Source organism: Aethalodelphis obliquidens, unplaced genomic scaffold, assembly GCF_003676395.1.
Source record: "Aethalodelphis obliquidens isolate GAN/ISIS:26980383/991018 unplaced genomic scaffold, ASM367639v1 scaffold22, whole genome shotgun sequence".
NCBI lineage: Eukaryota > Metazoa > Chordata > Mammalia > Artiodactyla > Delphinidae > Aethalodelphis > Aethalodelphis obliquidens.
This window is the reverse complement of record NW_020837966.1, coordinates 12,929,463-12,956,157: the sequence shown is the minus strand read 5'-3', so window position 1 is coordinate 12,956,157 and position 26,695 is coordinate 12,929,463.

Below are 26,695 nucleotides of genomic sequence, written 5' to 3'. Positions count from 1 at the left end.
CAGGAGCCTTATAGTAAACAGATTTACAAGAATCCAAATTGGACTGTAGATAAATTATTGTTAAAAGAATTCTTGTAAACACAGGGTTAACAGTCCTTAGAAGGGTAGTCGATCTGTTTCATGTTATCATTTCTTGGTTTCTTAAACCCAGTGACTCAAGCTGGGCTGCCCTCTTAGCCTGGGAAATCCCTAAAGCGGAAACTGGGGGGGGCGGAGGAGGGGAAAGAGCCCCTTTGTGATTTTCTCAAAATGAATCACTAGTGATTAGAGCCAGTTCAATCTTGGATTCGTTCAACTAAGTCACCTTGAAAAGTGGAAGCACCTTTGACTTTCCCTTTTCCTTTCTTTGTTCTCTAGCCAGCCACACCCCCCTGGGCCCACCACAGCCCCTCACCTCTTACACAAAGACCTTCAGAACTGGGGGGTTTCAGCTGCCTCCTGGGGGAGAGCCCTCTGCAACCTCCCCCTCCATCCCCACCCTCCAGTCTCTTCCGGTAGGTGCTGGTTGACTCAGTTTTCCCTTTGGGCAATTTTCGAGTTTTGCTTTTCCTCTTGCAGTAAATCCGCCCCCCCCCCCCCCCCCCCCCCCCCCCCCCGCCGCCGCCCCCCCCCTCGCCGCCCCACCCATAGCTAGCTCCTTGTTCCTTGGAGTTAGCAAATGCCTGGGTGGGTAAAACCACTCCTCATGGTAAAGGAGGCTCTGAGAGTCCTTGGTTAATTGCGCTAAAGGCAATGACCGCTCTTTGCACATGCCTAAGTAAGCTTTTATGCTGACTAGAACAGCCGGGAAGATAACAGAGCAACAAAAAAAGGCATCCGGTGGGCTTAGATTGGGGTAGGCTCCTGTGACGGTATATTTGTACCACTTGGGGATGTGGTGGGAGAAGAGGAGTTGTGATCTTCTTTCCCCTCTTCCTGCTTTCCCTCTGTTCCAGGCAGCAGAAAAGATAGTGTTTTAAGGAGGCAAAGCTGATTCTGGGACAGAATTTTTTAATGCAGTTCTGCATGATTTGATTCAGCAAACCATGCGTGAGCCTCAAGTCCGGGGGTTGTGGAGCTGAGTTAGGTCCTGTCCCTGCCTCCTAGGAAGGGAGATGCCTATGTTACAAAACACCTACCTTTTCCAAATGTCAGTCTTGTGCTCAAAAATACTGACTGAATGAACGCACCCCACCTTCACAGATTTTGCTCTAAAACCATAGCAAGGGGGACTCACTATTCTTATCTCACTCACTATTTTTCTTTAAACTGACTTTCTGTCTCTCTTTTTCGCTTAGCCTCATCCTAATCAATACATTGTGAAATCCTGGGTCTGATATATTAATTACATTGTTACAAATGCACATTAAAATAAATGCATGAACAAGTGAACCTGTTCCTCCATGTACCACATACCCAGTGCGCCTCACATATCCTCTGCAGTGCGTAGACCACCCATGGGGAATCACTGCCATATGGTGCGCTGCATGTAGATACATGGCAGTGGTCTTTGCAGAGGCTATCCCATGAAGTTGGGGAGGAGGAGGGCGGCAAGAGAGGTAGAAAGTGGGGGACAGAGGACTTCTCTGCAGGTTCTGGGCTGAGATTCAAAACATAAATGGGAGTGTGCTAGGGAGTCCTGGGGAAAAGGGGCTCCAGACAGAAGGAGCATAGAGTACTAAACTTAAAGTATTAGGGAAAGGAGTAAGGAAAAGGGTAAAAGATTGATTGAAGCATTCATTCGACAAATATTTCATTTCAAACCACATATCTGTTTGTTAGTTTTCTACATGGTTTGTTCTGGGAGGATCCACTAGGAAGTGCGATAAATGGTGTTGCTCACAATCTAGTTATACAGGCAACACGCACATACGCAGATCCAGGAATCGTCAGGCAAGCATCCTTAGAGTGTACAATTAAGGACCAAAATAGCAGCACTGATAAGTTACTTACTGTGAGGTCAGAGGAGAAATTTCTGCAGATAGCACTGGATGAGAAGGGCTTCCTGAAATTGACGGACTGGGAAGAATGGGGTAGATTTGGAGACTGGAGGAAACAGTTCAGATAGGAGAAATAGGTCAGGAGGGACAGCTGCGGTGCCAGGGACATATTCAACCTGTCTCCACCCCTCGGCTTCTAGACTGAAGGTGGGTGCGGCTGTAATCCAGATTCTTAACCCACTGCCTTGGATGGATGTTAAGAGGTCTGTGACTCTCCAGACGTTGATGCAAATGTTTTTGTGAATTCATTGGTGTGTTTTTCAGGGGAGAGTATTTCTAGTTTTCATCTGGTGCTCCAAAGAGTAACACAGAGTTGCTCAGGGGCTTTGGCAAATCTATTGATGTGCCTTTATTTTGTTGTTTCTTTAAATCTTGCTCTTTTTTTTTTCTTTACATAGAGAATCCAGTTTTCACAAACTTGAAGGGAAACAAAATTTTTCAGAGTGATTAGGTTAACTTGCCCAAGGTCACTTGGTGGAATCAAGCCTCCCCAGTGAGGTCAGACTCTAAGGCCCACCCATGCACTTAACCACCACGATATGCTTCTCAGTCACTCTTCCCATGGAGCAAATCTGCCCAGGGCCTGGCTGGCAGTCTCACCTCTACTGTGAGGGCTTATGATATTCTCAGCTTGTGAAACAACCCCTCCGAGTGACAGGCCCTGGTCACTGACCTTGGCTTGAGTGTTAATTTTCTCCTTTTGACACCTGATTTTACTAATCATCATACTCTACTTGTAAGACCCAGTCCTTTGGAAACTGCAGAAAGAAAGCATGCTTTAAATACCTTCAGTACAGCCTGTCTTTTTAACGTGATATTTCACTTCAATAGCTACACAGGAACCCTGTGTTCAAAAACAGCCATTTAAAAATCACCATTTAAAATCAGTATTTATATGAACCTGCTTGCAAATGCACTGCTTAGACATAATTAACTCTTCTTTTTCTTTTTATCACACAAAAGTAGAGAGATTATAACCAAGCCCCATGTTCCAATCTTCTCATTTCATTTGTGAACACATGACCATTCCTGTTTCCTCTTAGCCCCAATACCCACTGTCCCCATCTGGGATTATTTTGAAGCAAATTCCACATATCATATAATTTCATCCTTAAATATTTCAGCATTATACAGAATTTTAAATAGACTGTTATAAATAGTATAGGCCACTTGCCAGGTCATGGAAAAGTCTTGTGCTATATACAATGGCGTGTGAAAGGGTTTTATTTAAACAGGGCTTCTCTGGAACATTTCTGTCTGATAATTTCTGTTGGTTGAAGGTCTCTTTGATAATGCAGTCTATCGCACTTTCGAGAATCGTTGCTGTGAAGTACAGTTTTAGTCAATTCAATAAATATGGACAGTCAGTTCTGCTCTAAGACATGTTTTGAACACATGGATTTGTTCTAGTGCCATTGATATATTAGGGAATAATTTGGATATAGTCAAATTTCATGTTAGCTTATGCAAGATTTCGTCCCCCAAAAAACACTTGACGAGCATTAGAAAACTGTCCCGCGCTGAACTGGGCTGTGTGGGAATACACAAAATACACACACGCACACACACACATACACACACACACACACACACACACACACACACACACACACACCCTCAGACATCCACCAGCTACCTTGGTTCACTCCACATGTTATGAGCCACACCATCCACATCTAGAGCTTTCCATCCAGTTTTAGATAACCCTGCTTCCACCACTTCATAATTGCTCACAAGCTGAGACCCTTCCAACACCCATTTCCACAGGCAATGACAGGTCTTTTTCAAGGCAAAGTGTATATTTATTGCAGTTATTTATGCATTTTTTTCACCAATTAACATAGGTAAAACAGTGTTTCTGTTTTTATTAGATTCGTATTCTTTTTTTTTTAATGTATTGCTGACAAGGTTTTGAGTGTTGTACCTCTAACCTAGGGTTTCTCAACCTTGTTACTCTTGGCATTTGGGGCTGGATCATTTTGTGCCCTGGGGACTGTGCAGGGGAGGGGATTTAGCAACAACCCTGCCCTCCCCCTACTAGACTCCAGTAGCACCACCTCCTCTCCTGCCCACCCCCTCCCAGTTGTGACAAAAATGTTTGTAGACATTGCCAAGTGTTCCCTGGGGAGAGGGGCAAAATTACATGAGATTTCGAGATTTTATGAGTAACTGAGAGCCTCTGCTGTAGCCCCATTTCCCATGAGCCCTGTGGTATTCCTTGCGCTACTTTGCATTGCATGATAATTTTTAGGATCATGTATGTCCTGTCACAGCAGAACTGTTACACATCTGAAATGAGTGTCTCCATGTGAGTCCTCATGCTGATGCTATTTATGGTAGGCTGTTGGATTCCATTCACTGCATTGAGTTCAAAATGTAAATTCCAGAATTAAGGGAGTCATTGACTTCTAACAGTGTCTTTACTTTGAAAGTACATAGAACTTGAACCATACAGGATCTTACGACATAAATAATAGTAACAGCAGCAGCTACCATCTTTCAGATATTCCTTAAGAACCAGGCACTGTGCTGTAAGCATTATATTCAGGGTCCCATTTAACCTTCACAAGAAGCCATTCTGGGAGCCACTGTCTGTCACGCCCTTTAGCAGGAGAGAGTTCTCAGAATGGAGTGTGAGTCCCTGAGGAATGGGGTGATCTGCCTGAGGTCAGCCATATAGGAGAAGGATGAGAAACATCAGTACACGGCACCTCTAACTCTGAAGTCTGTGTTCTCGTGCCTCTGGAGCCTCCTTGCATAAGGATATCAGAGGCTGTTTACTGAGCACGTGCTCCGTTTATCAATGTCATGACTGTAACCTTGATAGCGCAGCAAATAGCTGAAAAGCCAAAGTGCTCAAACAAAGGGGCTGAACTCAGTAAAAATGATCTCACATTCCTACACTGAAGCCTATGCTAACATTAGATATAAAGATGTAGAAAAAGAATTATATGGAGGCATCTTCATGCTTTGTTTATCCAACAGATTGTGTGTGTGTTTCCACACAGCAAAATACTGGAAAGGTGTTACACCAAATCAGAAGGTGCCATTATTATCCCCGTTTGCTAGGATTACCAAAGATTTCTGGCCTCATCGTTTTGCTTTAACCATATTTTAACAACTTTCACTTACTTTTTGGATTCAAAGCCTATCTTCTTTGACTATCATTCATCAGGAGGAAACCTGAACAGGACCTGCTACATTTTCTCAATCAGCAGTTCCAGAAAGGGTCGCCTGATCATGAGTACCAGCAGCCCCTAAGGGATAACCTTTACCACCATGCTGTGCCTTCTTTGCTTTTACCATTTGTCCTAGGGTTCTGTCTGTCCTTTTTTTTTTTTTTTTAGTGCAGTCTTTAGCGCTTGTTATCATTGGTGGATTTGTTTATTGGTTTGGTTGCTCTCTTTTTTCTTTCTTTCTTTTTTTCAATTTTGTATTACTTTTTTATTTTTAATAATAGTTTTTTCATTTTTTACTTTAATAACTTTATTTTACTTTATTTTATTTATTTATTTATTTTTCTCCTTTTTCATCGTAGCCATGTGGCAGACAGGGTCTTGGTGCTCCGGCCGGGTGTCAGGCCTGTGCCTCTGAGGTGGGAGAGCCGAGTTCAGGATATTGGTCCACCAGGGTCCAATAATTTCAAACGGGTCCAGGTAATATCAAATGGCAAAAGCTCTCCCAGAGACCTCCATCTCAACGCTAAGACCCAGCTCCACTCAACGACCAGCAAGCTACAGTGCTGTACACCCTATGCCAAACAACTAGTAAGACAGGAAAAAAAAACACCCATTAGCAGAGAGGCTGCCTAAAATCATAATAAGGTCACAGGCACCCCAAAACACACCACTGGATGTGGCCCTGCCCACCAGAAAGACAAGATCCAGCCTCATCCTCCAGAACACAGGCACTGGTCCCCTCCCCCAGGAAGCCTACACAACCCACTGAACCAACCTTAGCCACTGGGGGCAGACACCGAAAACAACGGGAACTACAAACCTGCAGCCTGCAAAAACGAGACCCCAAACACAGTAAGTTAAGCAAAGTGAGAAGACAGAGAAACACACAGCAGATGAAGGAACAAGGTAAAAACCCACCAGACCAAACAAAGGAAGAGGAAATAGGCAGTCTACCTGAAAAAGAATTCAGAGTAATGATAGTAAAGATGATCCAAAATCTTGGAAATAGAATGGAGAAAATACAAGAAATGTTTAACAAGGACCTAGAAGAACTAAAGAGCAAACAAGCAATGATGAACAACACAATAAATGAAATTAAAAATTCTCTAGAAGGAATCAATAGCAGAATAACTGAGGCAGAAGAATGGATAAATGACCTGGAAGATAAAATAGTGGAAATAACTACCGCAGAGAGGAATAAAGAAAAAAGAATGAAAAGAATTGAGGACAGTCTCAGAGACCTCTGGGACAATATTAAATGCACCAACATTCGAATTATAGAGGTTCCAGAAGAAGAAGAGAAAAAGAAAGGGACTGAGAAAATATTTGAAGAGATTATAGTTGAAAACTTCCCTAATATGGGAAAGGAAATAGGCAATCAAGCCCAGGAAGGGCAGAGAGTCCCATACAGGATAAATCCAAGGAGAAACACGCCAAGACACATATTAATCAAACTATCAAAAATTAAATACAAAGAAAAAATATTTAAGTCAGCAAGGGAAAAACAACAAATAACATACAAGGGAATCCCCATAAGGTTAACAGCTGATCTTTCAGCAGGAACTCTGCAAGCCAGAAGGGAGTGGCAGGCCACATTTAAAGTGATGAAAGGGAAAAACGTACAACCAAGAATACTCTACCCAGCAAGGATCTCATTTGGATTCTGCAGAGAAATTTAAACCTTTACAGACAAGCAAAACCTAAGAGAATTCAGCACTACCAAACCAGCTTTACAACAAATGCTAAAGGAACTTCTCTAGGCAGGAAGCACAAGAGAAGGAAAAGACCTACAATAACAAATCCAAAACAATTAAGAAAATGGTAATAGCAACATACATATTGATAACTACCTTAAATGTAAATAGATTAAATGCTCCAACCAAAAGACATAGACTGGCTGAATGGATACAAAAACAAGACCCGTATATATGCTGTCTACAAGAGACCCACTTCAGACCTAGAGACACATACAGACTGAAAGTGAGTGGATGGAAAAAGATATTCCATGCAAATGGAAATCAAAAGAAAGCTGGAGTAGCAGTTCTCATATCAGCTAAAACAGAGTTTGAAATAAAGACTATTACAGGAGACAAAGAAGGGCACTACATAATGATCAAGGGATCCATCCAAGAAAAAGATATAACAATTGTAAATATTTATGCACCCAACATAGGAGCACCTCAATACATAAGGCAAATGCTAACAGCCATAAAAAGGGAAATCGACAGGGACGCAGTCATAGTAGGGGACTTTAACACCCCACTTTCACCAATGGACAGATCATCCGAAATGAAAATAAATAAGGAAACACAAGCTTTAAATGATACATTAAAAAAGATGGACTTAATTGATATTTATAGGACACTCCATCCAAAAACAACAGAATATACTTTCTTCTCAAGTTCTCATGGAATGTTCTCCAGGATAGATCATATCCTGGGTCACAAATCAAGCCTTGGTAAATTCAAGAAAATTGAAATTGTATCAAGTATCTTTTCCGACCACAATGCTATGAGACTAGATATCAATTACAGGAAAAAATCTGTAAAAAATACAAATACATGGAGGCTAAACAATATGCTACTAAATAACCAAGAGATCACTGAAGAAATCAAAAAATACCTAGAAACAAATGACAATGAAAACATGATGACCCAAAACCTATGGGATGCAGCAAAAGCAGTTCTAAGAGGGAAGTTTGTAGCAGTACAGTCCTACCTTAAGAAACAAGAAACATCTCAAATAAACCTAACCTTACACCTAAAGCAATTAGAGAAAGAAGGACAAAAATGGTTCTGAAAAACCTAGGGGCTGGACAGGAATAAAGACACAGACGTAGAGAATGGACTTGAGGACATGGGGAGGGGGAAGGGTAAGCTGGCATGAAGTGAGAGAGTGGCATGGACAGATATGGACTTACCAAATGTAATATAGATAGCTTGTAGGAAGCAGCCACATGGCACAGGGAGATCAGCTCCAAGATTTGTGTCCACCTAGAGGGGTGGGATAGGGAGGGTGGGAGGGAGATGCAAGAGGGAGGAGATATGGGGATATATGTACACATATGGCTGATGCAGAAACTGTTTCATACAGCAGAAACTAACACACCATCGCAAAGCAATTATACTCCAATAAAGATGTTTGAAAAAATTAAATAAAAACTTTCAGCCATAAACATGTATTACATATATATTTATATTATTTCATATGTATTTCATTATATATATTAAAATACATATAATATATATAAACATATAATATATATAAAACACAATATAAAACATGATTTTAAGGAACAAAGTGAAGACCAAGATAGCACAAGAGGTAATAAAAGGGGAACCAGACACTAGTGGGTTCAAGCTGGATTAAATTCTAGAGTATAGAAAGGACTTGCAGATGTGATTACCAAACCACTGTCAGCAATCTTAGAGAAATCAGAAACCGGGAGCCAGGCCAGGGAACTGGAGACAGGAATATGTTATTCCAGTTTTCAAAAATGAGAAAAATGTGGATTCAAAAAACTAGAAGGCAGTGGATGTAGCACTGGAACCCGATCATTAAACACACCCTGTATGAACATCCAGGAAAGGCAGCGCAGCCAGCAATGGCTGAGAGCCTGCAGAAGCTCAGGTCACACTGGCCTAACTTTATTTCCTCTTTCAGTTGTTTGTTTTTGATCGATCAGTAAAGTACTCCGGGTATCACGCACTTCGATTCCGACAAGAGCATTTGATAAACAGACGTGTGTTTTTCGTCGTAGAAAGCATGGGCTAGATGATAATTTGATGAGTTGAGTTCCCAGCTAACTGAATTATCCGTACTAACTACCAGTGGCTGTAGATTACTTGAGTAAGGTGCTGGGCTAAGCACTTGAACACACAAGCTCGTCGGATGTATGCCGTGGTTATTCCTCTTCCCAGAGATGGGGAAATGGAATCTTGGAGAAGCTGTCCTTTTCTTGAAGATATGTAGTATGTAAATAGCAGAGTTGGGATTGGTGCTTTTAACTACCGCTCCATATTGCTTTCTTAGTAAATAAACAGGGATGGAAATGTGAGGGCTGCAGTTGCAAGCTATGGGTCTTTAGCTCATGCAGTATATTGATCAATGACTCCTAAGAGACTGAAGAACTGACAGTTGTCAGATTCCAGATGACATATAGCTGGCGTTAGCCACCCCTGTCTTCAGTGCCACTTCCTGTCTGATTGCAGGGATGGTCTCTTCAGTGGGTGGGGCTGGGAAAGAGGACCATAGAGGCATGGGCATGGGTAGAAACCATACTCCAATCCGCTTTTTCCAAAAACGTATTTGCTAAGGTCACCATGAAGTTCAGTCCTTTTAGTACTTTCCATGGACATTTGGCCTGAATAAGAAACAGGCTTTTGGCCTATATATTTCCTCAGTTCTTTCAGCTGCAAATAAATCTCTGGCCAAAAAAAGAAAAAAATTCCTCTGGCTCTGAAAATAAAAGATTTATTTCTTTTTAAACTTTCCCCCAAAAGTACTTCGTTATGGAACTTAGAAAGAAGGAAAAAGCAAGAAAGAGAAAGGGGGAAGAGGGGGGAGCAGGGAAGAAAGAAAGAAGAGGGGAAGGAGGCGAAGAAAAAAGAAGTAGGGAAAAAGGAAAGGAGAGAAAGAAAAAATGAGAAAAAGAAACATTTTCTTTGTGTGATAAAATCAGATTTCTTTTTACGGCATCAGGGGAAAACGAAAGGGGTTACAGTTTCCCCCCCTGTTTGGTCTGGGTGCAGTGTAAACAAGCCATCCCCCCATCTGGCCCCCAGGAGGCTGTGAATCTCAGCGGAGCCTGAGAGCCTGCTTGGCCAAACTGCCCCGAACCCCACGGGGGCCCCTGCTTGCTGAGTCAGCAGGAGCGACCAGGAGACTTTGTTTCCCATTTTTATTCGTCTGAGTGCCAAATAGAGTATGCAGGTGAAGGGTGTTGTCCTGGAACAATCAAGGACAGCTCCGATTAGGAAATGGGGACACAGTTCTCAGATGCTTCCTGACTCTGCAGAGTTGAGCTTGTGGTGAGATTATTCTTAGCCTGCCTTAGGAAATGTGCACCATGAAGATCTGGCCAGGCTCATAACCCAGGGCTTCTGTTCTTCTGGGCTTTATTTTCTTCTGTGTCAAGAATGTATCCTGGGGGCTTCCCTGGTGGCGCAGTGGTTAAGAATCCGCCTGCCATTGCAGGGCAGATGGGTTCGAGCCCTGGTCCAGGAAGATCCCACATGCGGCGGAGCAACTAAGCCCGTGCGCCACAACTACTGAGCCTGCACTCTAGAGCCCATGAGCCACAGCTGCTGAGCCCACGTGCCATAACTACTAAAGCCCGCGCGCCTAGAGCCTGTGCTCCGCAATAAGAGAAGCCACTGAAGTGAGAAGCCTGCATACTGAAATGAAGAGTACCCCCCGCTCACCGCAACTAGAGAAAGCCCGCGTGCAACAATGAAGACCCAACGCAGCCAAAAATAAATAAATAAGTAAATTTATTTTAAAAATCTTTAAAAAAACAAAAAAGAATATATCCTGGCATATTCATATCAGTGAAATGTGCTGCTGTCATTAAAAAAAGATGATGTAGGCTACAGGACAATAGTACTTGGCAGGGACAGATGCCTGCCAGGTATTGTTTACAGGAGCTCAAGTGTAATAAGACACAGATAATATCAATTATCTCTAGGCGGTAGGCTTGCAGGTGATTTTTAAATTTTTATATTTTTCTGTATTGTTTATTTTTTATACTCATAATTATAGCTGTGCGTTGAATATATGGAGGGTTTCCTACGTGGTGGGTACAATGCCAAGTATTTCATGTGAATCATCTCATGGGCTCTGTGCGAGAGACCTGTGAAGCAGGTACTGTTAGCATCCTCATTTTATTGATGACGTAACGTAACTAAGTCCCATGCCCAAGGTTACGCAAGTCAGGAAGTGCCAAAAAATGGGACTGAAATCCGTAACCCACACCAAAGCCCGTTCTCTTAAGCACCACATGACATTCTTTTTCTGAAAACAATCATGAAAATGTATCCTGATAAATGGTTAAATCAATTTCTGAAGAAAATGCAGCTATTTAAAATCAATTGGTTGACAGTTGATGATGGTACAAAATGTTCCTGATATTCCATTATGTGAGAATGCATTTTACAGGTATCATTCCATTGCGTGCACTTGCGTGCCCACGTACGCCCCTAGGAAACAAATATCTTTGCTGATATGTTAACTGTGACTTTCAGTGTTGGGATGGGGATCATTTTAGACTCTTGATTTTTAGTGGTTTAAAATTTTTCCATAATAGCAGGTAACACTTTTGTAGTAAGGAAAGAAGGACGGCAGCCTCTCCACCTGCCTTTCTGATACCCAGTGCAGCCGCCTGACCACCTCCCTGCCCCATGTCTTTTGCCAACTTCTGGGATAATAGTGCGTCTTTCCCTTCTCTCTCCCCTGGGACCTGCCACTCCATGGGCTTTAACCTTCTTTGGCTAAAACCTGAGCTGGTGCCTTAGAGACAAGAAACAGAAACTGGCAGATAACCTGCCCCCTGAGTTTCCCATCTCTGTTTTGTTTGCACCCTGGGGCAGCTCACAGAGGTCAGAATCTGGCTTGTCGAAAGGGGCTTGTTAGAGATAAAGACTCTTGACTCCCAGGGCTCAGGGGACAGGGTGTGGCCACTGGACAGCTGGAAGTTTAGAAACCATGTCAAGATTTCTGCAAAGGCCTCCATGAGAAGCAGCTAGAAAATGTCTCTCACACCTGAAGGGGAGACCATGTACTAGACAAGGGGACTCAGTGTAAAGCAGGTACCCTGCCCTTACATGCTATGAACCTTTGCCTGAAGTTCATTCATTCATTCATTCAAGAACTACTTATTGAGTGCCTTCTATATGCAAGATACAGTTCCAGATTCTTGGGAGGCAGCAGATAATAAAACTGACCAAGGTCCTTGTCCCTGTAACACTTAACATTCTAACCCTTCCACCATCTGCCTGCTTAGAGAACACCAGCTCATGCTTTCAGACCAGAATTTTAGGCTCAACCTGGAGAGCTGTATGATCATCTAGGGAAAAGGGTTACGCACACTTTTCTCAGGTTCCATTATATTTTATTGGCGCCTATTTTCCTATTATATAACTTATCGTACATGTATTTGCTTATATGTAATGTAATTGTTTGTTTATGTGTCTTTCTCAAAGACCATGAGCTTGAGACACCTGGGTTCAAATCCATTTTTTCACCGCTCAAATAGCTGCATGACACCAGGTCAGTTACTTAAATTTAGTTTTTACTTAACCCAGTTTTTTCACCTGTATCATAGGGACATTAATGTCTAACTCAAAAGATTGTTGTGGCGTTTACAAGAGAAATGAAGACCTGTTCATACAAAAACATGTATGTGAATATTTATCGGATCTTTATTCATAAGGATCCAAACTGGAGGCAAGCCGTATGCCTTTTTTTTTTTTTAAAGATGTTGGGGGTAGGACTTTATTAATTAATTAATTAATTTTTGCTGTGTTGGGTCTTCGTTTCTGTGCGAGGGCTTTCTCTAGTTGTGGCAAGCGGGGGCCACTCTTCATTGCGGTGTGCGGGCCTCTCACTTTCGCGGCCTCTCTTGTTGTGGAGCACAGGCTCCAGACGCGCAGGCTCAGTAATTGTGGCTCACGGGCCTAGCTGCTCCGCGGCATGTGGGATCCTCCCAGACCAGGGCTCAAACCCGTGTCTCCTGAATTAGCAGGCAGATTCTCAACCACTGCGCCACCAGGGAAACTCCCAAGCTGTATGCCTTTTGACTGATGAATGGATCATCAAACTCTGCTACATCTGGACTATGGAATACTACGCAACAATAAAAAAGTTGATACAGGAAACAACATAGGTGAACATCCAACATATTATGGTTTTTTTAATGTTTTTTTAAGTATACAATTTAACATGTTTATTATATTCACGGAGTTGTGTATCCATCACTACAATCACTTTTAGAACATTTCAGTATGCTCCCCCACAAAAAACTGGCACCCTTTAGCTGTCATCCCCCACCAAATCTCCATTCCCCCATTCTTAGGGAATCGACTTTGTGTTTCTATAGATTTCTCTATTCTGGGCGTTTCACATAAATGGAGTCAAACAGTGTATGGCTTTTTGTTATTGGCGTCTTTAGGTTAGCATATTTTCAAGCTTCACTCACATCGTTGCATGTATCAGTACTCTTTCCCTTTTATTCCTGAATAATAGTCCACTGTATTGACATACAACACTTATCCATTCATCCGTTGATAGACATTTAGGTTGTTTTTTTTGTCTAACTAATACACATTTATATACAAGATTCTTGTTTTTAGTTTTTAGAATATATATATGTAGGACTTCCCTGGTAGCACAGTGGTTAAGAATCCACCTGCCAGTTCAGGGGACACGGGTTCGAGCCCTGGTCTGGGAAGATCACACTTGCCGCGGAGCAACTAAGCCCGTGCGCCACAACTACTGAGCCTGCGCTCTAGAGCCCATGAGCCACAACTACTGAGCCTGTGTGCCACAACTACTGAAGCCCGCATGCCTAGAGCCCATGTTCCGCAGCAAAGATAAGCCACCACCACAAGAAGCCCGTGCACCGCAACGAAGAGTAGCCCCCACTCGCCACAACTAGAGAAAGTCCACGCATAGCAGCGAAGACCCAATGCAGCCAAAAATAAATAAAAATTAATTTAAAAAAGAATATATATGTATATACATATATCTGTATATATATCTGAATCACTTAACTGTACACCTGAAACTAACACAACATTGTAAATCAACTATACTTCAATTAAAAAAAAAGATATAACACCAAAGCACCAGCAGCAATGCAAACGATACACTGAAAATGAAAAAAGAATGAACACGTTATGTTAAGTGAAAGAAGCCAGAATCAAAAGGCTACATACAGTGTAATTACATTTATATGACATCCTGCAAAAGGCAAAACACAGTGACAGAACAAAGAGCAGTGGTTGACGGGGGCTGAAGTGAGGGGAGGGGATGGCTGCAAATGGATGAAAAGGAACTTTTGGAGATAATGTACTATTATCTTTATAGTGGTGGTTACACAACTGTATTCGTTGGTCCGAACTCATAGAATGGTACATCATAGAACTGTGTTAAATGGATGGATGGATGGAAGGAAAAAAGGAAGGAAGAAAAGATGCTCAACTTAAAACTTCAGGGGATTTAATGCCTCTGAACCTTTCCAATAGAAAATAGAAACCAGTGAATAAATTCTTCTCCACCACTGTGCATGGCCTCCCAAAACATAATCCCACAAGAACTTGATACCATGTGTTAGCCAACTCAGTAATGCCCCCTCCCATTTGCTTTCACTCCTTCCTTACAGCATTCCAGTCTTCCTCACTTCTGCTTCTCCGCGTTGCACTCCCTGATAAAATAAGACAACAGCTTTTGCTCCAGGCTTTGCTTTCAAAGGAACTAAGGATAAAACACGAGGCATGGCATGTAACTAGGTTCTTGCCAAGAGAAATGGGAGCAGAAATGGTATGCGCTGCCTTTGGTTCTGGGCTCTCAGCCTTTGGGCATGCTCTCCTTCATTCTCCCTCTTCTGCTTCCTGTGAGTTGGAGCCCGACTACAATCTTGATTCAAATATGTAGACAAATTTGACCGCCTGTGAGATGGTGGCACAACCATATGGAAGGAACTTTTTGGTTCCTGGACGACCCTGTGGAGAAAAGATCCTGCCAACCTGGACAAATCATGTCAGAACTGTTAGGTGAGAAAGAAAATAAGCTCTGTATTCTTTAAACCACAGTATTTGGAGGGGTGAGTGGGGGGTCCCCTTTGTTACAGCAACATAACCTTTGCCTAAATGAATATGGGGGAATAATATGGTTTCTCAAGTACTCTCCGTGACGGTGACTCTTCTGAAAACATGGTGAGCACACATATTATCACTGAAATTGTGACACTTTTAAGGGTAAAGGAGGGACTATTAATAATGATTGGGGGTGATAGGAGTAAAGTAGTCTCCCTATTTGTAAGCAACGTCAAACCTCTTCTAAGAAGATACTCAGTATATACTTTATCAAGTATATATATAAACTATGTAAAGTTTTGTACCTTTATTACTAGGATCGGGATGAAGGATGGAGAGTGGCATTAACATTAACAGTATCTGGCCAAGTGATGGTGGTTATCTGGAAAGTTCTGATCTTTGTATATAGAGTATGTATGGAATCTCCATTCCCAGGAGAATATGGATGTGGCTGGCAATCAGCAGCCCTGGAGATCCATGTACGTTGGCATCTTAGGTGAGCCTAGGGGGATCGCCAACATTTCTGTTTAATGAATATAAGGAACCAGGAGTATCTTCATTTGGATTTGAGTGGGGAGGAGCCTGTAAGGCGGGCCTGAAAATTCACAGGTGGATGGATACGAGGAGAGGGACATGAGGCTGCCCCTGGTCCAGTCTCACATACTGGATCTGAAAACTCTAGAGCCCTTTTCAGACAGTCTTTGAGACACAGCAGCTCCAGAGTGTTGTATTAGGGCCCATTTGACAAAGTGCTGTTTGAGTTTAAAAGAAGGGCATTGTTCCTATAACTGGAACTTGACTAAGTGAAAATGGCAGGAAATTCAAGGAGCTGCACTGCCCCATGGGTAAGTGCAGAGTTGACAGCTGGGTGAACAGAGCTCAAGTCTATCCGCGCTGCTCCTTTCTCCTTGCTCTCCTTTTCTTTTTTAAGGTGCTAGACAGGCTTCCAGAAAAATCAAGCCATCAGGTCAATATACAAAGAAGATATGCCCTTGAAATGATTTTTATCACATAAAAATAGGGGAATGGCTTTCGAGCCCTCTTCGTGAGGACTAAACCCTTACCTACACCATTTTCCTTCCATTGCAAACCCTGTTGCTGGGCAAATTAGGATTATCTTCAAATCCTGCATGCCTCAATTTGACCTCTTATCCACTACTTTTTGTTTTGTTGCTTCCCAGTACCTTCCTGGACTATTATCCCTACGTGAGGCGATGCAATGTGAGATTGGGCTTACATCAGGCTAGTTAAATTTCAGGCAGGCTAGTAGCCACAGAAAATGTTAAAGGCCAATTATTCAAGTTATAAAGGAGTTAGTTGGAGAGAGGAAATGTTAACATTCAGATGCAAGAAATTGTAAAACCATAATCTGCCAAATAAAACTGTTTCCTTGGAGCTAAATAAATATTCTCCCAGGGACAGACCTGAGGCATCAGACAGCTGCATCTATTTATGGTTTCCCCTGTGTTTCCCTCTCTCCTCTGAGTCAAGCAGCTCTACAGAAAGCAACGGCAGTTTCTTTATAAAGCCTCCCTTTTCCCAGCAAGGGACACGAGCAGCGCAAGAGTGAAACAGCGAGCCAGCTGCCATTGAAATGTTCCAACCATCTGCTCCTTCCTTATTTTTTTTTTACTCTGTACACATTTAAATGTCCTTCCTTATTTATGTGTTTGTAGAGAGCAGATGGAATTATCATCATCATCATCATCGTATTCCACACACTGAACACCTACTATATTCTAAGCACCATGGTATTAACTTTATATAAATTATCTCATGTCAACCTCACAAAGCTTTGATAAAGTGTAAGTTTTACTGTCCTATTTTACTGATGGTGAAACTGAGGCTTAGAAAGTTTAAGAGATTCGCCAAAGGCCCCATAGCTGATGAGTGAGATGTTCTGAACCTTAAGCCTTTCTCTTTCGAAAGAAATGTGTAAAGTGCCGATAAACCTTCAGAAAAGTTATGAACTGGGTGCAAGTATGTTTAGCGTCTTTTCAGCTCCCTCTTTTCAAACCGTCAGAATACCCTACTCCTCTGGACCACCTTTCCCAAAACTGTCAGCGATCCCAACAGTTCCAAAAGCATCCTTTCTTGTACCGTTTGTTTGAATATGGGTCTCGTAGAAAGCAAGACAGTTGAAACATCCAACGAAATAAAGCTCTGAAGGCTGAATTTCAGACCATTCGAGCACGGAACGGGGGAGGTGTCTGTAGGTCGGTGGGCCTCCCCGAGGCTCCTTTGGTGACGCCAGATAGTTAGCTGCTACTCTGAAAACTTTAACAGCCCTGTGCCCTCAGCAATGTCAAGTACGTACGCAAGACTTCCTAAGTTAGGCTACCTATCGAACTTTTCAGTTTATTAAAACCAGAACAACAGCACACATTCTTTAAGGCCATTGCTATGATCCCATACTATTTTGAAGGGGAAGACAAGCCCACTTTTTTCAGAACAATAGAGTAGGAAAGATCCAGATCCCTGACTTTGTTATGATTAAGTGGACAGAGTGCTTGTTTTCTAGCAAATAAAAATGTGTTCTTTGGATAGTCTTCTTCCTCCAGTCCCAGGGATATGCCTTCAGTCTGCTGTTGAAAATCTAAAGCATTCCAGTTGGAAGAACAGTAGACTTTTCTCTTGTTGGATGACTCTGAGTAGAATTTGGACAATGATTGTTCTGCTTCCAGAAAGTCCCTGGGGAGCAGAGAGAGAGGAAGGGGCCTTGGAAACTGAGCCAGGTGTTAGCCATCTCCTCAGGGGGTCCTCTTCTGCCAGGCCATGAAATCCCAGGCCTGGAACAGACCCCACTGACTTTTTCCAAAGTTTGATCTTTATTAGAGAGGCAGAGGCCAGGGATTTTTCCATGCACAGTTCTTCAGCTCCGGAATTCTGGATCTGACCTTCTGGTGCAAGAGAACTTGCATATCCCAACCGTGAAGACATGGTGTGACTGTAAAGCATTGAGTTGTTTTTCTTTCCACAGCCTTTTTCTCATTTCCAGAAAGAGAGGTTGAATAAGAGGGGTATTTGGGATGTTATTTGGCTTAGAAGCAAGTTTGTAGAAAAGAATGTCACCCTAGGGGTTTTCCATGTTAGGTAAATTTTTCTCCTTTGCTAAATGAATAATGTTTTAATATGGAACTGGCCCTTCATTTAGACAACTTATATGCATGAATGCCCACCCCTTCTTTCTCTCAAAGCAAATGGATTCTTTTCACCTACTAGGAGGATGGCTTAAAACAAGTAAACATTTGGGTGGTCTGTTGATATTCACAGAGCACATTTGAAATTAACTAATTTGCCTTCAGTGAGAAACAGGTTCAAAGAGCTGGAGCTTTGAAATTAAGTAGCACAAGTTGTCTTTGTATATCCTCTGACTTGCTTAGGTTGTTGTTTCAATGGCAGCATTTACTAGTGAAGGGAAGGACATTGCCAGAAGGAGGGACAGAAGGCCAGGATGGGTCTCATACAAAGTGAATTTTAAACATCAGGAGTAAATAGGCAAATTAATCTGTTTTAAGAACCAGGTTCTTAAAACATAGTTATTCGCTCTCTATTCCCTCAGAGTTCTTGTTTGCCCATCTCTGCAGCACAGCCTTTTAGGCTGCATCTGGGGCTCCTTGGTCAGCTAGTTTGAAGTTGGGTTCAGCTAGAGAATGACACTGACAAGAAAATCAGAGGCAGGAGAGAGAAATCAGGGAGGGTATCTCTACCCTCTTCCCTTATTGTTTTGTCAACTCTGCTCTGGCTGAACCTAAGCCTTACTTCGTTAGCCCACGGGATGGTTGTCTAAGTCAGCTTGGGCTATCATAACACATTACCACAGACTGGGTGGCCTAAACAATAGACATTTCTTTTCTGGAAGCTGGGAAGTTCAAGATCAAGGCACTGGCAACACTGGTGTCTGGTGAGGGAGCACTTCCTCATTTGCAGATGACTGTCTTCTCATTGTATCTTCACATGGCCAAGAGCAGAGAGAGAAGCAAGCTCCCCTTTCTCTTCTTTTTTTTAAAATTACTTTTTATTGGAGTATAGTTGATTTATAATGTTGTGTTAGTTTATGCTGTACAGCACAGTAAATCAGTTATACATATACATATATCCACTCTCTTATAGATTCTCTTCCCATATAGGTCATTACAGAGTATTGGGTAGAGTTCCCTGTGCTATACAGTAGGTCCGTTATCTATTTTATATATAATAGTGTGTATATGTCAATCCCAATCTCCCAGTTTATCTCCCTCCCCTTTCCGCCTTGGTAACCATAAGTTTGTTTTCTAAATCTGTGACTCTATTCCTGTTTTTTAAATAGGTTCATTTGTACCATTTTTTTTAGAGTCCACATATAAGCGATATCATGTGATATTTGTCTTTCGATTTACTTCACTCAGCATGACAATCTCTAGGTCCATCCATGTTGCTGCAAATAGCTGTATTTCATTCTTTTTTATGGCTGAGTCACATTCCATTGTATGTATGTACCACATCTTCTTTATCCATTCATCTGTTGATGAACATTTAGATTGCTTCCATGTCTTGGCTATTGTAAATAGTGCTGCAATGAACATTGGGGTGCATGTATCTTTTTGAAGTATGGTTTTCTTCAGATATATGCCCAGGACTGGGGTTGCTGGGTCATATGGTAGCTCTATTTTTAGTTTTTTAAGGAACCCCTTCTGTTCTTAGAAAGGCACTAATCTCATTCATGAGTGTTCCACCCACATGACCCAGTACCACTGGGGGTTAGGATTTCAGCATAGGAATTTAGAGAGGTACAACATTCAGTCCATAGGAATGGTCATGAATGCTTAGGTTTGCTAGTCTCTGGGTGCTTTACCACTGCTTGTTTCATCAAACCCACACCTTCCTCCTTTAACACCTTATCATTATGGCCAACTTCGGGAGTAATGGTGCATCCTATTTATTGCTAGGATCCTGATAAATAACACAACTGTCTTTTACTCAATAAGCCTAAGAAATACTAGGAATTAACCTCCTTATAATCACCCAGAGTTGGATCAGGCATAATAACAATGAGATCCAACACTTATTAAATGCTTTCCATGTTCCCATGTACTATATGCTAAGCGCCATACATGAAGAATTCCAGGAAGTAGAGACTGGACAGGTTTCTCGATACAATAGGCCATAGGGGGCAGAAACCATTTATAGGGAACTTATGGCCAAAGCCTATTTAAGTCTAAGGAAAGTGACCCTTGAAGTAATAATATTAAATATTAATTTTATTAATACTGCATATTAATAAAAATAATATCAAATGATCCTTTAAGGGCACTGGATAAACGTAGGTAAGGAGACTATTTTCACAAAAACTCCTCTTTGCTTAATACCTACTGCAAATATCTTTCCATTAACTGTCATGGGATCAAAAGACTTATATCTGTCTATTCTTCTCTCTGAGGAATCCACAGGTGCACGTGATGATGTCCCCCACCACCATCTGCCATGGGCAGGGCAGTAGAACCTTGGTTATATGCTTCCCCAGGGATGGGGGTGAGGGATTTCCATGCTCCCAGGGAGACTCTGGGCTACTTTGGGTTTTGACCCTCTTAAGATTGGCTCTTTGTGGCTGAGTTTGCTCATGAGTTTCCCCTCTCTGGGGTCCCCTCTCTTCTAATGGGTAAATTGCTTCAAATGTACGTATTCTGATAGAAGAAAGAGGAAGTGAAAGAAGTTAGGATGGGGCAGGAGATGGGGAGGCTTGGTGTGACTCTGTCATGCATGGAGTCTTTGTTCTTTTCTCCTTTCTTTTACCGAAACTAATTGTCCAAACTGAAAGTTCTGGTAAGTTGTTGGGTCACGTTTGGACACTGTTTGGGTGGTATCGGTGTCGGTGTTAGTGGTATTTGTATGTTTGTGCGAGCGTGTGTGTATTTCGTCTGACACTCTTGATTTCTCAGATTCAACTAAAATTAGGTTTAACAGCTTTTCCTAGTAGTGTTTAGGAAAATTGCACCCCATAGCCTGTTATCTGCCACAGATGCCAGACTTTTCCTCCTTTGCAATCCTGATCGTACACGGAGCTTACCAAGAAGGAAAAGTCAAGATACATGTGAAACATTTCGACTGGAAGAATGTGAGAGGAAATTATGTTCAAATTAAAATGAAATAAATCACAGATAAGAGGGTAGAATTCACATGAATTTTCAAAATCACTCGGGAGGTATTAATATTGCATTTTCTACTAGTAACTGTATGCAATGCTCCTAGGTGTCCCAGGCATGATAACAGTAACAGCTAACATCTATCGAGTCCTTACTATGTAAGGACATTATCTAATTTAATCATTATGCCAGCCCTATGATCCACTTGTTATGAGTTTCATTTTACAGATGACGAAACTGAGGCTCAGGGAAATTGAATAATTTGCCTGAGGTCACACAGCTAGTACGTGACAGAATGCTGACTTAATACTAAATACTAACTTGCCTCCCTGTATATGCAACTTCTGTTGTAGTTTTATTTTAAATTATGTAGTTCTATGTGCTCATTAACCACCCCCCAAAAGAATCAAACCATACAGTATTATACGAAGTAAAAAGGGAAAAGTTTCCATCTTCCTCAACTTTTTTTCTTTTCTATTTTGTTTCTACTTCCTTCTTGTATATTATCCTGGCGGTAGCTTCTGCAGACCTTGACCAAGATCTTCTTGGCCTATACTCATAATCTCTATGCTGTCATGCTGCATTGTTGGAAAAGCTGCGACACATTTACATAAATTTTGCCAAGAGAACAATCTGCCCAATATTTAACTTAGACCGTATTTAAATCAAATTCTTACTGAGTGCATCTGTTCAGTCCCTTTGTCAGAGTACAATTCCTTAAAAGTTAGAAATATAATACTTTCAAATGTAGAGTGGGTAAATGTCAAGGATTTCTCTAATTCAGTAACAAGGGACACAGCAGAATGGCAAAGGTGATCCAAAGGAGGATATAAAAACCGATATATATTTAGTCAATTAAAAAAATGCTGGAACAAGATTGAAAATTTAGAAATAAAGCTGATTAATTTCCTTCAGAGCAATAAAATCATAACTTGTAGAGTTATCTGTTATTCTGGATGAAAATTATTTGCATCTCTAGGAAGCAAAAACTATTTGAAATTTATCAGTCTTCTATCACCTGACATCACAGAGTCTGAGCTCTAATTAACAGTAAATTTTAAGGCAATGTTACTTTCCCTTAGAACAGCTGTCCGATAGAACTTTATGCCATGATGGAAGTGTTCTTTATCTGGGCTAATACAGTATCCACTAGCCTCATGTTGCCATTGAACTTACGAAATGTGGTTAGAGTGACCAAAGAACTGACTTTTGAATATAATTTTAATTCAAATTTGACTTGAAATAGTCATATGTGGCTAGTCGCTACCATATTGAACAGTGCAGCCCTGGAGCTTCCGATGACCCTTAGGTGGGCTCATTAGAACAGTTAGTATGACTCTGAAAGGGCTCACGGTAATTTTTTTGCCTTATTTCTAAGTTTGGGGGCATTTTTCTCAATGCCTTTGTCCCTCCTACACTTCCCTCCATCAACCTTTATTTTTCTTTCTTTGCTGTGAGGAGCTGGAAGGGACCGCTGTGTTTGGTGCCCGCTGATGGCCCCCGTCCAGTTCTCAGATGAGACTGATGGCCCCTCTGAGGACTGAAGACGCAGTCCCCTGGCACGGCAGTCGGGAGGGACGTGCACGCAGCTGCGGTCTAAGAGAGCTGACGTGTTCTCCCGCCAAGCTGAGGAGTAAATGTCACGAGAAAAGCCCTTGAAAATGGTTCTCATCCCCTTTCTCCATCACAGACAGTCCAGAATGAACTGTTCTAAAGTGTTGAATTTTAATGTTCTTCATGGTTGAGAAAAGCTTCTGGTAAGGGGATTTCAAGGTAGATAGGTTGCTAGTATTTAATTGATGATCAGTGAAATTCCCAGACCCATCTTTCATAAAGGAAATGGGCTCATGTAACCTTAAAAAAAAGGAAGAATATTATCTTTATGATAAGGTGATGCAAGAGTGGTTTTTGTTGATTTATTTTGGAAGAGCTATTTATAAAATGATAGAGATTTTAAAAAGAGAGAGAGAGAGAAGCCTCTGTTGGTCCCTGGTATACCTTACTTAGCAGGGGAGAGTGAAGTTGATTCTATGTTAGAAAAAGTTAACTGCTATGTGTTTCTGGTTGTCTCAAAGCATTTTCACCTCACTTAAGTTAACAGCCCCTCACTGGTAACTCCTAAAGACTTTAACAATCCGTAGATGGAATTAATGGCTTCTTCGTTGTTCACCTTTTGGTGCCTCCTTAGCATCAGGACCTAATAAGTGGTAATGTCTGGGGTGCTCTGTACTGTAGCGTGCCTTGGTGTGCTGCCCTGGATTTGCTCATAATCTCTCTTAGGGGATTCAAGGCACAGGGATTCAGAGATTGGAATCATTTTGCCAGCCCTGGCAACCTCTGTCACTCTGATTTCTTTAATCTTCCCATCTTTTTTATTTCCCCAGATAACTGAAGACTTTATTGGAAGGTCAAGTAAACTTTGCTGTAAATCACTAGAGGATCCAGAAAAGGAAAGGTAAAAAGGGAATCCTGACCGCTCTCAAATAGTCTTGAAATTTACCCTTTTAATTTTTTAAGCCCCTTGTACTTAAAAAGGCTTATAGAAACATATATAACTTATGTAAACCAGAATATCCATTGATTTCTTAAACTAACTGGAAGGTATCTAGAAATGGGTTTATTGTCTCACTGCTGTGTTCAAAAGCTTTCTGAAGTGTATGCTCACCTTCCTGCCTTATTTGTTACAGTAAACATGATGAATCATGTATTTCTTTTAATATCATACCTATACTATGCCTGTAACTCATCATTTTCCACTTGAGTTCTCACCATTATTTACCTTTTTGGGTATCGGACACTGAGTTGAATGTTCCTATACTTTGAAGCTATTGCCTTGAATACATTGGGTGAATCTTTTGAAATCAATTTGCATTATCATCTTGTTTTGTTTTTCAATCCAGCCAAGGTTTATTGAGCCAGGCATTGTGCTAAGTGCTTTAAGTGAAGGGTCTCTTTTAATGCTCTCAATATTGAGTTACTGGGTTTTTCTCCTTAATAAAGAGGAAGAAACTAAAGTTCAGAAAGTCAGTGACTTATTCAGGGTTACTCAACTAGTAAGTATTGAAACCATGACTCAAACCTAGGCATGTTTATCTGTACAAACTTGCTCACGGCTCACAAAGTCTCCATGTCTATTCCCAGCTCTGAGTGTTACCGACTAAACAGTTGTTTGACCTTTCCAGGCACTTGTGTTCTTATTGGAAAAATGAGGATAATAATATCTCTCTTCCAAGGTTGGGGTACTGAGACTTGTAAGAAGTGCTAAGTACATGTAATGTGTTATTATTTTAATATGTTCATTAGTAACTTCTCTAGTGAGTTGGATTCCAATTAATTGATATGTCATGCTTAGATCATAGGTGGGGAATCTCACTGTCCACCATAGGGAAGAAATTGGTTTAAGACCTCCTGGCTTTGGACTTGATCCAATGTGGCCTAGTGATTGAATTACCACAAAGAGTTCAATTACAGGTGGTCTGGTTAATGAAATGGCCAACCCCTGCGCCTAGTACTGGTCCCAGTTTCAGGTTTCTTGCTTGTTTCACGAAGTGTGCAAACATGTGGTGATCTAAATAATTCTCTCTTTAGTATTTGAGACTGTCTGTTATATTGTTTGGTTTTTATCTGTTTAGGTGGGCTATGGAGCAAAATTAGTATGACTTTGAAGGGGCTCACGGTAATCTTTTTGCCTTCTATCAAGTTTGGGTCATTTTTCCAGACACTTTCCTCTCCTACATTTTTTATTTTTATCCCAACTATTGGGATAGTCTTTCTACATTTGAAAGGGACTTTTTATGATTGGGGAGTCTCTATTCTGACACAGAGCCAAAAAAGAGCAAAATAGACTAAATAAAGATCAATTCTATATTGGTCTTGTGTTCTTTGGAAACTAATGAAATGTGCCACCAAGCAGAGAGGCGCCGTTAAAGAAACAACCTTGCCTTCTAAGAGTGGCCTCGCTAGGGTGACGTGTTTCTTTGAGAAGCATTCAAAATTTCAAGGAATTGTTCCACACAGTATTGGTATTTAACTTGACATTTTCTTCTTCTATTAAAAAAAAAAAATCCTTTCCTAGTTTCAGCAATGGCTTGTTTAAGGAGAAATGAAGAGAAAATGATTAAGTCACTTGGAGCTGAACTTCCAGGCAGCTTTGCTGAATATTCATGATGTGTAGTTTCTAAATCTCTCTGAAATGGAATTCGACAGAGCCATCAGACTTCATCATCTAAGAGGCAAATCATTCAAACATATCCACAGACATTATCAGAGAATACCACCCTTACCTCATGCCTTCCCCTGTGAGCCACTTTTGAAGATAAGATGATAAAGTCTGCACTAGCAAATAACTTACCATTGGCTAGAGGATACTGAAAGTTGCTACCTATATAAACATTTGTACAAAGATGAAAAGGAGATGCCTGGGACTGGTTGGGTGCTGGGGAACCACTGCAAGCTAAACCAGATTCTTCACTCTCTCAATCTATTCGGCTCTTTTCGTTGTTGTTGTTTTTTGGTTTTTTTTTTTTGCGGTACGCGGGCCTCTCACTGTTGTGGCCTCTCCCATTGCGGAGCACAGGCTCCGGACGCGCAGGCTCAGCGGCCATGGCTCACGGGCCCAGCCGCTCCGCGGCACGTGGGATCTTCCGGGACCGGGGCACGAACCCGTGTCCCCTGCATCGGCAGGCAGACTCTCAACCACTGCGCCATCAGGGAAGCCCTTTGCTTCTTTTCAGCCAGTGAAGCAAGAAGCTTAACCAAGTCACAACCCTAGCTGCGCTCTGAAGGCAAGAGTAAAAACTCTATTTGGTTCTCGTTTTCAAACACCTGACCCCAATGTCTGAGACCTACTGGCAGTAAACAAAGAGGAACAATGTCTAAACAAACAACAACAAAAACCGCAAAACTCAGAAGCATTTAGCTTGGATTCCACATCAGAAGTATGTATCCAGTAAATCCTACTTGTCACCATTATAAACGTAGTATTAAAAATCCCACCCACCTGTTTAGGACACAATGACAGAGTCAAGGGAAGATAAACAAAACTGTCCGTCTGCTTTCTTTTAAAAAGATATTCAACTTTCCATATTAAATACTGTAGGTCTGTTTAGAATGTAACTACTAACACATGCCTCTTCTGGAAAAGAAATCCAGGAGAGAACATTTAAGTCCTTTAATGACAACACAGTGTATAAAGAAGATAAACCATTGGAAAGTTGATTAAACTGATTTTTCTGAAAGAGAAAGAATATCTTAATTGTTCTTGGTGACTGTAAAAGCATGATCTACTTCTAATCCTGTTTCTTACCGATGCCTCCTCAAAGGATAGGGGAGAAGATCGATCTTATCATGATAGAACTTTATTTTCAATTTGAGTGAGACGGAAAAGCTGCGTTGCTTTGAAGGCTGTTTTAGCTAAATAATTGACCCCAAACATCTCCTTGGCCCTTGCGACGCTGGTGAATGGAGGGAGCTTAAGGGGCTCTGAGTCCACTTCAGAACGCTTTGTACCATGGCGAAACAATATAAATAAATCATGTAATAAAATGACCTTTCCCAAATCACGTTTTGGCGAGAAGATGTGTTTTACAGCCGTCTCTTTGCTC